The sequence below is a fragment of the Mytilus galloprovincialis genome, chromosome 10 (genome assembly GCF_965363235.1).
Source record: "Mytilus galloprovincialis chromosome 10, xbMytGall1.hap1.1, whole genome shotgun sequence".
Lineage (NCBI taxonomy): Eukaryota > Metazoa > Mollusca > Bivalvia > Mytilida > Mytilidae > Mytilus > Mytilus galloprovincialis.
Genome location: NC_134847.1, coordinates 3,097,184 through 3,109,772, shown reverse-complemented (window position 1 = coordinate 3,109,772; position 12,589 = coordinate 3,097,184). Strand labels below are relative to the sequence as shown.

General features: G+C 30.6%; 1 long non-coding RNA gene across 1 annotated transcript; it reads left to right on the top strand.

Annotated features, from left to right (window-relative positions):
- Positions 1-903: 903 nt before the first annotated feature.
- On the top strand, positions 904-4,730 carry LOC143049659 (uncharacterized). The gene is made up of 3 exons (XR_012970283.1): positions 904-991; positions 1,943-2,017; positions 2,685-4,730. It is a non-coding gene; the product is annotated as an uncharacterized LOC143049659 (long non-coding RNA).
- Positions 4,731-12,589: the final 7,859 nt, after the last annotated feature.

The following is a 12,589-nucleotide window of genomic DNA, read 5'->3' as shown; positions in this document are numbered from 1 at the left end:
AAGATATCTTATACATCTGTAAAGTAGATAAGATATTTTTACAGCTAACCAGATATCTTATGAATTTAATCAGATGTATAACTAAGTTAATCAGATATCTTATCATCCCTTCGTAAATTTTACGGACGCCATCACGAGTTGGTTGACCGTTATGGAATAACCGTTTCACAAATGATATCGGATATGTTCCTTACGTCGTAACTACAATCCCCTTCCCTTTCATGAATGTGACCTACCGAATTAGACTATTTACCGGATTTGTTATCACATAAGCAACACGACGGGTGCCACATGTGGAGCAGGATCTGCTTACCCTTCCGGAGCACCTGAGATCACCCCTAGTTTTTTTATGGGGTTCGTGTTGTTTATTCTTTAGTTTTCTATGGTGTGTCGTGTGTGCTGTTGTTTGTTTGTCCTTTTCATTTTTAGCCATGGCGTTGTCAGTTTGTTTTAGATTGATGAGTTTGACTGTTCCTTTGGTATCTTGTGTCCCTCTTTTATCAAGGTAATCAGATATATAACTAAGTTTAATAATCAGATATCTAACCAAGTTAATCAGATGTCTTTTAAAGTGAATCAGATATTTCATAAGTTAATCAGATATCTTATAACGTTAATCAGATATCTTATAAAGTTTATCAGATATCTTATAAAGTTAATCAGATATCTTAAAAAGTTAATCAGATATCTTACAAGGTTAATCAGATATCTTATAAAGTTAATCAAATATTGTATTAAATATATAAGATAGCAAAATTATGAATAAGATATTTAACACTTTTAGGTGTCTTTTAAATAAAATATGATATCTATTGAAACCATCAATAGAAATATTCTTATAAATCAATCAGATGTTATTCAAGTGCTATGATATCCTATTTATTATTTTTTTAAATCTTATCATTTCGTTAATCAGAGTTAACAACAGAACATAGAGAAGAAACTTCAACTGTTTCCCTGAAGCAAACAACACTTATAATCACTATTGCAGGTAATACCAAATTTCTTTTTGATAATGAGATTAACATTGCATGTTTAGTCTTGTATTATTCTAATTTTAGTTTCTTGTGTACAATTTTGAGTTTAGTATGGCGTTCATTATCACTGTACTAGTATATATTTGTTAGCTGAAGGACGCCTCCGGGGACGGGAATTTCTCGCTACATTGATGACCTGTTGGTGACCTTCTGCTGTTGTTTATTCTATAGTCGGGTTGTTGTCTCTTTGACACATTCCCCATTTCCATACTCAATTTTATAAGAATTAAAAATTAAAAATTACCAATACGCAATATACTAACATTAAAAGTCAATTAATATAAATGTCCATATTTATTGATTTTATTTTAGGGGGCAACATAGTACAGTGTTCTTGCTTTGAATGTAATGTAAACTAATGTGTTTTTCTGTATACCTTTGTCCAACTTAGGTGATACCAGAATAAAATGATGTATAATTAATATTCCTTTCTTAGGATACGCACATTCATACAACACTAATACCTGTGTTGAATTTTGAAAATATCTTTCTCCGGATATGAATTAGCCTGTTATTAGTTGATATACTTTACAAAACGAGAGGTCAAACTAACAAACATATGTTTTTAAAGGATTTCTAAATTCTGGTAAACTTGTTTTTAATATAAATTAGCTTGTCGTATCACAATTTTATATTTTTATTCTCTACCATCTATTTTCACCAATAACAATCATGTAAAGAGAAGCATTACCCGTTCAATCATTGAAACATGATTTAGTACTGGTATAGTTAACACTTTAATTTCTAGTGAAAATAATTGTCGACAATTGCATTACTTCTTACTTTGCTGATGACTGTTTGTTGAATAGTTATTTTCTCCAAAAGACATGTCCTTCCTCGTTTTATTGAATGATTGATTGATTCTTGCCTGTTTAAATAATTTTGTTTCACATTTTTGTTGTCAGAATCAGAAACAACAGAATCATTTCAATCTTCGGCTGGAACAGATACTCCAGCAAGTACATCAGAAAGTACTTCAGGTAAGATCAGATCTCGTTTTATTTACGAAAGAGAAAATTAAATATTCATTAAAAAATGAAACACATAATAAAAAATACTTAAACTTAACGTTTATAAAAAATATATTCAATATATACACACTAATTTGGGAGAAAAAACAACATATGCAATTATGCTTATTGGATGTGCATTTGAAAGTTATCAACAATAAATCAGGGATTATATTTAGATTTGGGATGCAAATTTGTCAATTATCAATTCTAGTGATTGTTTAGTCTTTAAATTCAAAATGTTACCCGAGAGCGTAGACTGCCAGAATAGATTCATCAGTTTACCTTTATATTGATTGAATCGACTAACAATTTAGAACAAATTCAACATTTGAACTGTAATTCTTTCCCATTTTGAGGAACGCTTTCAGTAATGCCAGACAATTGAATGGTAAGAACATAGACTTGCTGGACTATATTCATATACATATTCATCAGATTACCCATCAATGTTTGCAATAGTTCATAATACGCATACTGACATTTCTAAGGAAAATGTTTGATTGGATCCGGAACATGAACCTTCAAGGAATGATTTAAGACCGTTGACAACGTTAATGTTAATTTGAACGTAGCTAACTAAACTATTGATTTTAATCAGATTGTATAGCATCATATTATTGTTACTGTTTTGCAGGTATCATAAATACTGACGTAATCATTTATTTATCGTGTGGAGTTGGTTTTATTCTTCTTCTTAGCTTCAGTATGGCTTGCTTTTACGTAGGCAAAAAATATCAAAATAACCAAAATCTAGGAATTAATCAAATTGTCGATACAAATAACCGCGGAGCTGAGTTAGACAGTGTCGCTCAAAGAAGCCCCACTGTTTCAACAGGGAGGGAAAGTGGTTACGGATATGCTGAAATAGACGAACTTGAGTTGTCTGAATTCATTTTGACACCACCTGAACAACTACATATAGAACAAGACGACACCTCAAGTGATTCGTATGATCGAATCAGTCCCCAAAGCAATGACTACTTAAACCCATATCAATCATTGTTGCCTTCCTTGCAGCAGTCGGGAAACGACCATAATAATTCTGATGAATATAGCCATCCTGATGAAGAAAACAGCGCGTACACCAATCTTTACCAACCCATACGATTCAATCGATTGGACGAGTTCAGACAATATGCTAGTTGTTCAAGTGTACACTATTTCGAAGTCCTGGACGATCCCATTGGAAACACAAATGATGTAAATATGCAGGAAGACAGCCAACGGCGTAGGAAAACTTGGTAGAAAACACATTACAAAAGACAGCTCGACAACTGTTAAATATATGCATTTATAAATATTGAATTTGAATAATGCTATTTAGTATTTTTCTACTTATTGTAAATTGTGAATATAGATGTTCAATGTATGTGTGTGAAAAGTTTTAAGTTTAAAAGTAGAAACAGCTGTCAGTGAAAGTCTAATTGTAAATAGCCATATATTTTCCCAGCAGCTTAGAATAAAATAGGTTTTTGATGTGCTTTTTCATTGGTGTGAAATCATAAGACAAACATTACAAAAGTCATATTGTGTTGATAAATATACTTATTTTTGTCCATCTGATGAGTTAAGCCTTATTTAACTGATTTGTATAGTTCATTCTTATGTTGTACTGCTATATCACTGTCCCGGGTTAAGCGGAGGTTTGGGATCCAGCTACCATGTTTAACCCCGTCACATTATGTATGTTTGTGCCTGTCCTAAGGCAGGACCCTGAAATTCAGTGGTTGTCGTTTGTTTATGTGTTACATAATAAAATTGAGAATGTAAATGGGGAATGTGTCAAAGAGACAACAACCCGACCATAGAAAAAACAACAGCAGAAGGTCACCAACAGGTCTTCAATGTAGCGAGAAATTCCCGCACCCGGAAGCATCTTTCAGCTGGTCCCTAAACAAATATATACTAGTTCAGTGATAATGAACGCCATACTAATTTCCAAATTGTACACAAGAAACTAAAATTAAAATAATACAAGAACAATAATACATGTTTGTTTTTCGTTCATGTTTTGTACAATAATAAAGCCGTTAGTTTTCTCTTATGAATTGTTTTACATTGTAATGTTGGGGCCTTTTATAACTGACTATGCGGTGTGGGGTTTGTTCATTGTTGAAGGCAGTACGGTGAATTATAGTTGTTAATTTATGTGTCATTTTGGTCTCTTGTGGAGAGTTGTCTCATTGGCAATCATGCAACATCTTCTATTTTTATCTTAAGCCCTTATATTTCGCATGTTTCCCTTAATCTGAAGATAGCAGCGCAGCAATAAAAAGCCAATTCGCTTAATGACACACATCACGTGTGCAATATCATGACCAGTATTTGTATCAACTTAAAATGTCAACGCAATTTTTCAATACTCTTTGTTGTTCATAACTCATGATATATTTACTGTTATTAGTTTTTTATGTGGTCTTAAAAATACATGTTGTGAGTGTTACTGTTGGGTGTCTGCATACAAGTATATTGCTTGTTTCTGTTAATTTTTAATTTGGTACATTGTATTCTAACACCATTTCTAGATGATGTGTTCAATATATATGTAAATAAAAAAGCAAATGTAGTCCATTTTCTTTTTAAAGTAGTAGTATATGTCTACTTTGTACATTATTTGTGCTATTTATAATGATAATGTTTATATATAACTTTTGGATTATTAATAAATATTACTACTTGATATTGTATTTACGAATACTGCACTCTTACGACTGTTCTTTCATAATGGGTTCATGCTGTCTGTGTAGGATGAAAACATTTACTTTAAATGTACTACATATACTGTTTACGAACCAAAATGTTTAAGTGATGTTACATTCAAAACAATATTTGTTTTCCATGGGAATAACAAGTTATGCCCCATTCAATCCATGAGACCACTGACCCCATGATACCCAGTTGCAGTAAAAAGACTCGTCAGAAACCATGCTCTTTTACTTTCGATTAATTCGAAACTAAAAGCTAAACAAAAAATGGTCAAAGTTCCGTTTTCTTTTTCATTGTTAAGTAAAGTAATGCACACATACGTTGCGATTAATTGGTGTATTGGGATATTGAAACAAGTTATTGTAGTCTTTGAACAAAGTTTAACATTGTTGTAACATTAAGGGACTTTGTAAACAACTATTATAGTTAAATAAAGTATCTGAAGTTGAAAAAAAAAGTGTCGTCGGATAGAGATTTGAGAACTTTTGAAATATGAGCTGATTCTCAATCTTTTTTTGAAAATGGCTGTGTTCAAAATGAACGTCATTCACCTGTTTTTGTAAGTCCTGTGTGGACAACGTAAAAACGTCATTCACCTGTTTTTGTAAGTCCTGTGTGGACAAGGCGCGTTTTTGGCGTATTGAATTTTAAACCTGATGCTTTTTGTTATCTATTAATCATGTTTTTCTTTTTCTAGTATGTTCTCCTATTTATTTGTATTGTAGTCCTGTAATATTATGTTGTCATTTCAATGTTATATTTAACTTTGCCATTAAAGTGCGAGATTTGGCATGCCACAAAACCAGGTTCAACCCACCACTTTTATTCCCCCTTTAAAAGTGTCCTGTACCAAGTCAGGAAGATGGCCATTGTTATATTATTGTTCGTTTCTGTGTGTGTTGCATATTAACGTTGAGTCGTTTGTGTTTTCTCTTATTTTTGAGATATTGAGATCAGACGTGGCACGGTACTTGTCTATCCCAAATTCATGTATTTGGTTTTCTTGTTATATTTGTTATTCTCGTGGTGTTTTGTCTGATGCTTGGTCCGTTTCTGTGTGTGTTACGTTTCGGTGTTATGTCGTTGTTCTCCTCTTATATTTAATGCGTTTCCCTCGGTTTTAGTTTGTTACCCCGATTTTGTTTTTTGTCCCTGGATTTATGAGTTTTGAACAGCGGTATACTACTGTTGCCTTTATTTATATACCGATAATGTATTGTAGTTTTTATACAAGTGAGAGGCTTCGCTAGCTATAAAACGAGGTTTTATCCACCATTTTCTACACAAGGAAATGCCAGTACCAAGTCAGAAACATAACAGTTGTTTTTCATATATTTGATGTGTTTGAGATTTTGATTCTGCTATTTGAAAGGAAACTTTCGTTTTAATTTTTTTTTTTACTTTGTATAAGCTCAGATGTTGCATAATAGTAAGTTTGTAACAATATATGTAAGAAAATCAGAGGCAAAAAATACCAAGGGAATCTAAAAGGGCAATACGTCAACAAAAAGCTGACCACGGTATGGCAATAAACAAAACAAAAAACGAAAAAAAACTGCATCATACAATAGCTAAGTACTAAAAAACATAAACAAGATGAACCCCACCATGAACCGGGAGGGGGAAAATTCATTTGCACCGGAAGGGAAAGAAACCCCTACGGAAATTCAGGATACATTTTACTGCTTGATCTTCATCTGTACATGTAGCCCCAAAAGTCAATAATTCGTTACAATGACCTACTCCTCATATGATAATAATTATGAACTCAATCTGTTGAATCAGAATCAGAAGGAAGTTTGATATATTGTTTGTAGTTGCCCCGAAAATGTACTTACATATGAATGAAATGTTTTAAGGGTGTCAATCAGTAATGCCTTTTTTGACACACTATCAGTATCAACCCTCATAGATAATTTCTAGATTATAGAAGTTAGGCATAAGCTGTATAGTACATACAATAATGTAATTAGGTGATTCAAAACTTCCTGGAATCGATGCCATAAACATATTCAACAAAGTGTAAATTGTTCATTGGAAATCACACTATATAGCGAACCTTAAAGTCAACAGTTTACTATGGACTCCGTATGACATTATAGTGTTGCATTTGCAAATTAAACAGACACCTATCCATCGTTGAACACAACTACACAACGGACAATGGTGTTAATTACTAAAGCTAAGCCTAGAAGAATGGGCAACATCAACACCATCATCGACAGGATAAAATACAAAAAATCCTGATTGATCCACTCAATTACAGACTCATGCCACTATAGAAATTTTGAAAAGGATGTCTGAGTATAGTATTATCCAGGATATTGTTCATCATTTGCTAAATCAAATATAAATTACGTTAAAAGCATGTGTATTAATTTCTGTTTTCAATATATGAAATTCAAGTTATCGTTTAAAGGGCCACTAGCTGTCAAATTCATGTTCACCGATTTGAATCAAATTCTCATATTAGATTAATACCAATGTAAAACATTTATCCAAATTTTTAAAAAGGTCTAAAATAAACAATTTACAAGGCATGGGCTCGATAATATGTAGCTTTGTGTCTTAAGTATTTTAGTCTAGACGTCATTCAATTAACTATCGAGATGACCCGAAAAAAACCGACGGTCACATAACACGATATAAACATTAACATAAATATGAATAGATATATAAACCTCGTGAAAATTGATTTGTCTATGTCTGTTTGATTTCAGTTTTAAGGTTAAAAACAAAAGTTAATTTTCGATTTTACTTGTATAACAATGATGTTTTGTGGATCAAATCAGCCATTTAAATGAGTTACCTGTGTTTCACTTTCAATGTTGACATTCTTTTCTTTTTATAGCCTAACACGTATTAATCATGCATAATCCATATCTAGCTAAGGGGTAAAATTGAAGTTCACATGAATACGGATTCAATGAGGTCGAATTAATAACTTGTAAGTGACTAATTCATCATCGATGTTTCTTAGCTTATTTTGATAAAATTGAACCATACTGGCTGCGAATAGCGAATTATCATTTCACTATTTCATTTTCATTAATGATTGAACAAAATAAAATCATTACTTAAGTTTTTATGTATCTCGTAGCTAGTGCCCCTATAAATACAGTAATTGAAAAATTTATTAAATATATAAATACATAGCTGAAGCTGTCTTAACTGTTAAAGGGATATGTCAGGCAATGTTTATATATAAATAATCAGATTAAAAGTGTAATAAGTAGATTCACTTTTAGAGCTTCCGATAACCTAGGAAAAAAGACTTTAAAAGGTTAATTTAAACAGACATTTTATCTATTCAGCATGCTTTGTAATTTATATAATTTTTATCAAGTACAAGTAGCTTATCCTATCGTGATTTATAACAGTGTAAGTGAGCTAGATTTTCGTTGTACTAGTAATCCATATTGAAATCAAAACAATTACTAAGTAGAATTATTTATGTTTTACATGAATGTATGTAGATCTTTTATTCAATTTTGTATAACAAGATATATCATTATTTATATGAAATAATACTTCAGTAGAGTAGGAAAATGCATCTTATTTTTCCGTATTTATTAGCAAACATATTGGAGTTAAATACTTGGATAATACAGTGGTTATAAATTTCCCTTATGGATTGTCATTATACGCGACTTTACCTGACATTGAACAATCTGTTATATCAATAACTATGTGGTTAAGTATCATCATTGATATGTTGGCACATTCTATCTTCAGGTAAAAACGATATCTATAGGTAAATTGTTAAAGCTATAAGTATTATTGATAATTTTTAAGGAAAATATATTCTATAGTTAAAATAAGAAATTAATTAAGAAACTTAATAAAGATTAAGAAAATAAATACAATGAATTAAATAAATCCTTAAAAAATTTAAAAACAATTTTAAAAATTCTAAGTTAATAATTGAATATATATTTGATAGCTATATAAATAGATATTTCAAATGTTTTACTTTTTGTTTAATTCGGCTTTCTCCTATAGTTTTATTAGTTATTTTTGATAATTTCTACTAAATTAATTCACATTCTTTGGACCTCGAGAATATGCTCAGAGAAAGATTAATCAAACAGGTATTCGGAAAGACAACAGAAAAAAAAACTTTCGTTTTGCCATTTAACAACTATACCAACCCCTATCTAAGTTTTCAACTGTATTTGGCTATTGTTTTTGAATACATGCCGCAATTAAACATAAAGATTTTGCCTATGTCATGTGTTAATCCGTATTAATGCTTGTGACATAAATTAAGTGTTATCAGTTATTAATTAGAGTGTACTCAAATGTATCAAAGTACTTAAATTTGATAAAGGTTATGTTAAGTACTAAGACTTTGAATTCTGCTGGTAATTGAATTGTTAACTTACTGTTAAAGCAAATTATTAAAGAACACCACATTTCATGTATACTGTCATTATGATTTATATGATTGTTGTCATTAAGAAACTGATAAAAAAATATACAAGTAGTATACTGTTAAAATATGAATGCATATGAAAAAAAAATTAGATTTACCATGTAACAACTTACTAATAATGTTAACGGTTGCACTCGAATTGGATGAATTCATTTTAGGAAAGAATAAATTTCCGAAATTAAATATTTACATGCAAAAAAAGAAACAACAACAGATATTCAAATATACAGAGATATTTCAAACTTTTCCTGACAGCTTTGCAATAGTAACTAAGTGTTTAAGTATTATTATTGAAATGTTGATAGGTGATCTATGAGCAATAATAGTTTACTGATTTGACGTAATGACTGTATAAGGATATGGTTTAGGAACGGAGACAATTAGAGGCTGAATCCTAATATGGTCAAGAAGTCAGTACACTTTTATTGTTTTATGTCATGTGACAACATTTCAATAATAATAGTAGTCGTTATACTTTAAATAATAATTCATCATGTTTTATCATTTTCCTTTTAAAAAATATACTTAAAACGGCTGTTATCGGTTCACCTTAGAAAGGGTCTTGGACATATGCGGATTTTAATTGTTACGTTAAAAATCATGCAGTTGAACGATTGCAGCAGGTTTTATAATATAATATCAACATTAAGAACTGAATACCAGACACTATGAAAACTTATCAAATGATAAGAACAAGATCATTAATATTGATACAATTTTTTTTGGTCAGTGACTGTCTCGTCGGAGTGTGTACATTTTAATACAAAGTGGTGAGCGTGGCCTCATTCTTGGACTGAATATCATATACAAATATACAAAACACATCATATAGATTACAGGATAGAAATGTTGTGTACGACAGACTCGCCTGTCGTCTACAAAAGCCTCATTAGTAATGCTCAATTCGAAAAAGTTTAAAAACCCAAGTAATGTTTGAAGTTCAAGTCAATGCATGTTTATTGCTCAAATAAAACGATTGATTACAGGTAACAACAATTTACATTGATATTGTGTTTGAAATAATATAGTCTATTTTAAAAGAAAAACGAACGATGCATAGAATAGAAAATGGATAAATACTAGTGGACTACATCTAAGAAATTTATTTTAATTATTACAATAAAATATCAGTTTTAGTAAAAAGCGAAAAAACTAAAAAATCCGAACTAAACGGAAAGTTCCAAAGCAAATGGCGAAATCCAAAGCTCAAACACATCAAACGAATGGGTAACAACTGTCATATCCCTGACTTGGTAAAAGCCTTTTCTTATGTAGTAAATGGTGGATTGAACCTGGTTTTATAGATAGCTAAACCTCTCTTGTGTGACAGTGGCATAAAATTCCATTATCGACAACGATGTGTGAATGATACGTAAAAATGTCAAAAATAGGGTACAGCAGTCAACATTGTATACTAAAAAAAATCATAAAAAAAGAAATATATTTCAAATTTGATTACACAGTGATCTTTTTTTTATGGGATTGGATTCAGGAAGTGTGACCGTCATTACACAATTGTTTGTAATAATACATTTGTGGGTAAAAACACAGTAATTTTGATCACTGAAATAACTTAAATTAATTATTTAATCAAAATTAAAAAAAGAAAGGAAGAAAGAAAGGAAAAACAAATTAAATTCTACATTATTTAAAATATATTATACTACTTGATTGAACTGTTAGAATCTGTTTAAATGATACATGTTTACTATCTCGTATCATACATTTGTAAAAGTTATCATTTTTTAAACATATAAAACATTTTGAGAAGTGCTTGCCAAAATAGCCACTATGCACAAAAAAACAGGACAGACGACACATATCTAGCTATCTATATTTCTAAAAACGTTTGGTAAATATCTTCTTTTAGTGTGTATTGCATATTTATAAAAGTATTATTTAAAAGTAATGCATAAGATATATACATTTAGGTTCAATTACACCTTATGATGATCACAATATTTAGGCACACGTTGCAATTTCAAATAGCGCGTGTATTCAATCAACATTTTAATCCAATCAAATAGGATGCTACCGTTTTAAAATCATACGCCAGTTCGGCGCTTGTCTTTAGTTACGCGTGTCATCCGTATAAATCTTCCATGAGGTACGGAATGGTATACATTAAAATCTTCCTTAAGGTACGAAATGGTGTACATCAATGAGACAGTTTTTACCAAGAAATGAGACACATATAAATCTTCCATGGGGTACGGAATGGCATACATATAAACTTCTATGAAATACGAAATGGTATATATATAAATCTTCTATCAGGCACGAAATGGTATACATGTAAATAGTCCACGATGTACGGAATGTTCAAGATACGAAATGGCCAGGGTACGAAATGGTTTTTGCCAGGGTACGAAATGGGGACACGAAATGATTAGGGTACGAAATGACCATAATTCATATCATTTGAGTGTTTCCAGTACTTGAGAAGCTATAATTATTACAGAAAAGTGCAAATCGATTGAGTCTTTTTTTAATTCATACATGTACAGATGTATAGATTTACAAGTAAAATAACTGTTCTAAAATTTCGACGGTAGTTTACGAATAGAAATATTCTATTTAAATAAAACACGTATGCCAACAAAACATACAGGCAAATTACCTCACCATGTAAAAGAAAAATATCTTCAAATAAATCAGAGTGTACCTTATACATTTTCAATCATCAATCTTCTATGATAATACTATGATTGTTGGGTCTATTTTGTTTTGGAAATGTTGCCTCGTGAAAGCTACAGAAAACAACGATACCCGTGCATATTTTGTTTGCCATAATATGAAACAATTATATAAAATAGACACTTTGCTAAAAAGATAAATACATAAATACACACAAAAAAAATGTTTTATAAATTTAACCAATGCATATTGTGTTCTCTGTATTTAAAAGTACATATGCATCCTTTAGTTTTATGTTTTTGTTTTTGATATCAGCGTTTCTTATGAAAGCCAATCTAGAAGTGCTTCTGACGCATCAACAATAAAGGGATACATTATTTTTCTATTCATTTGATGTGTTTGAGCTTTGATTTTGCCATTTGAGATGGGCCTTTCTGTTTTTAATTTTCCTTGGAGTTCGGTATTTTTGTATTATACTTTTTAGGAAAATTTACCGTATAGGATATCTCAAGTTTATCAGATTTGTTTTTTTTAATTTAATAACAAAAAACGCGATTTTCAAATATTTCTAGTTCTAACCTACGATGATGTAATCTGTTATCCTTGTTTGCAATCTAAATTTGATTAAATTTCATTTAACCCCATCATTAATGAGATTTACTTTTTATGTTATACATACCAATATGTGTAGTTTAAAGCAAATTTATTTGAGGTAATACTCAATTTTATATAAAACCGTTTTTTAACGTTTGATCAAAGCT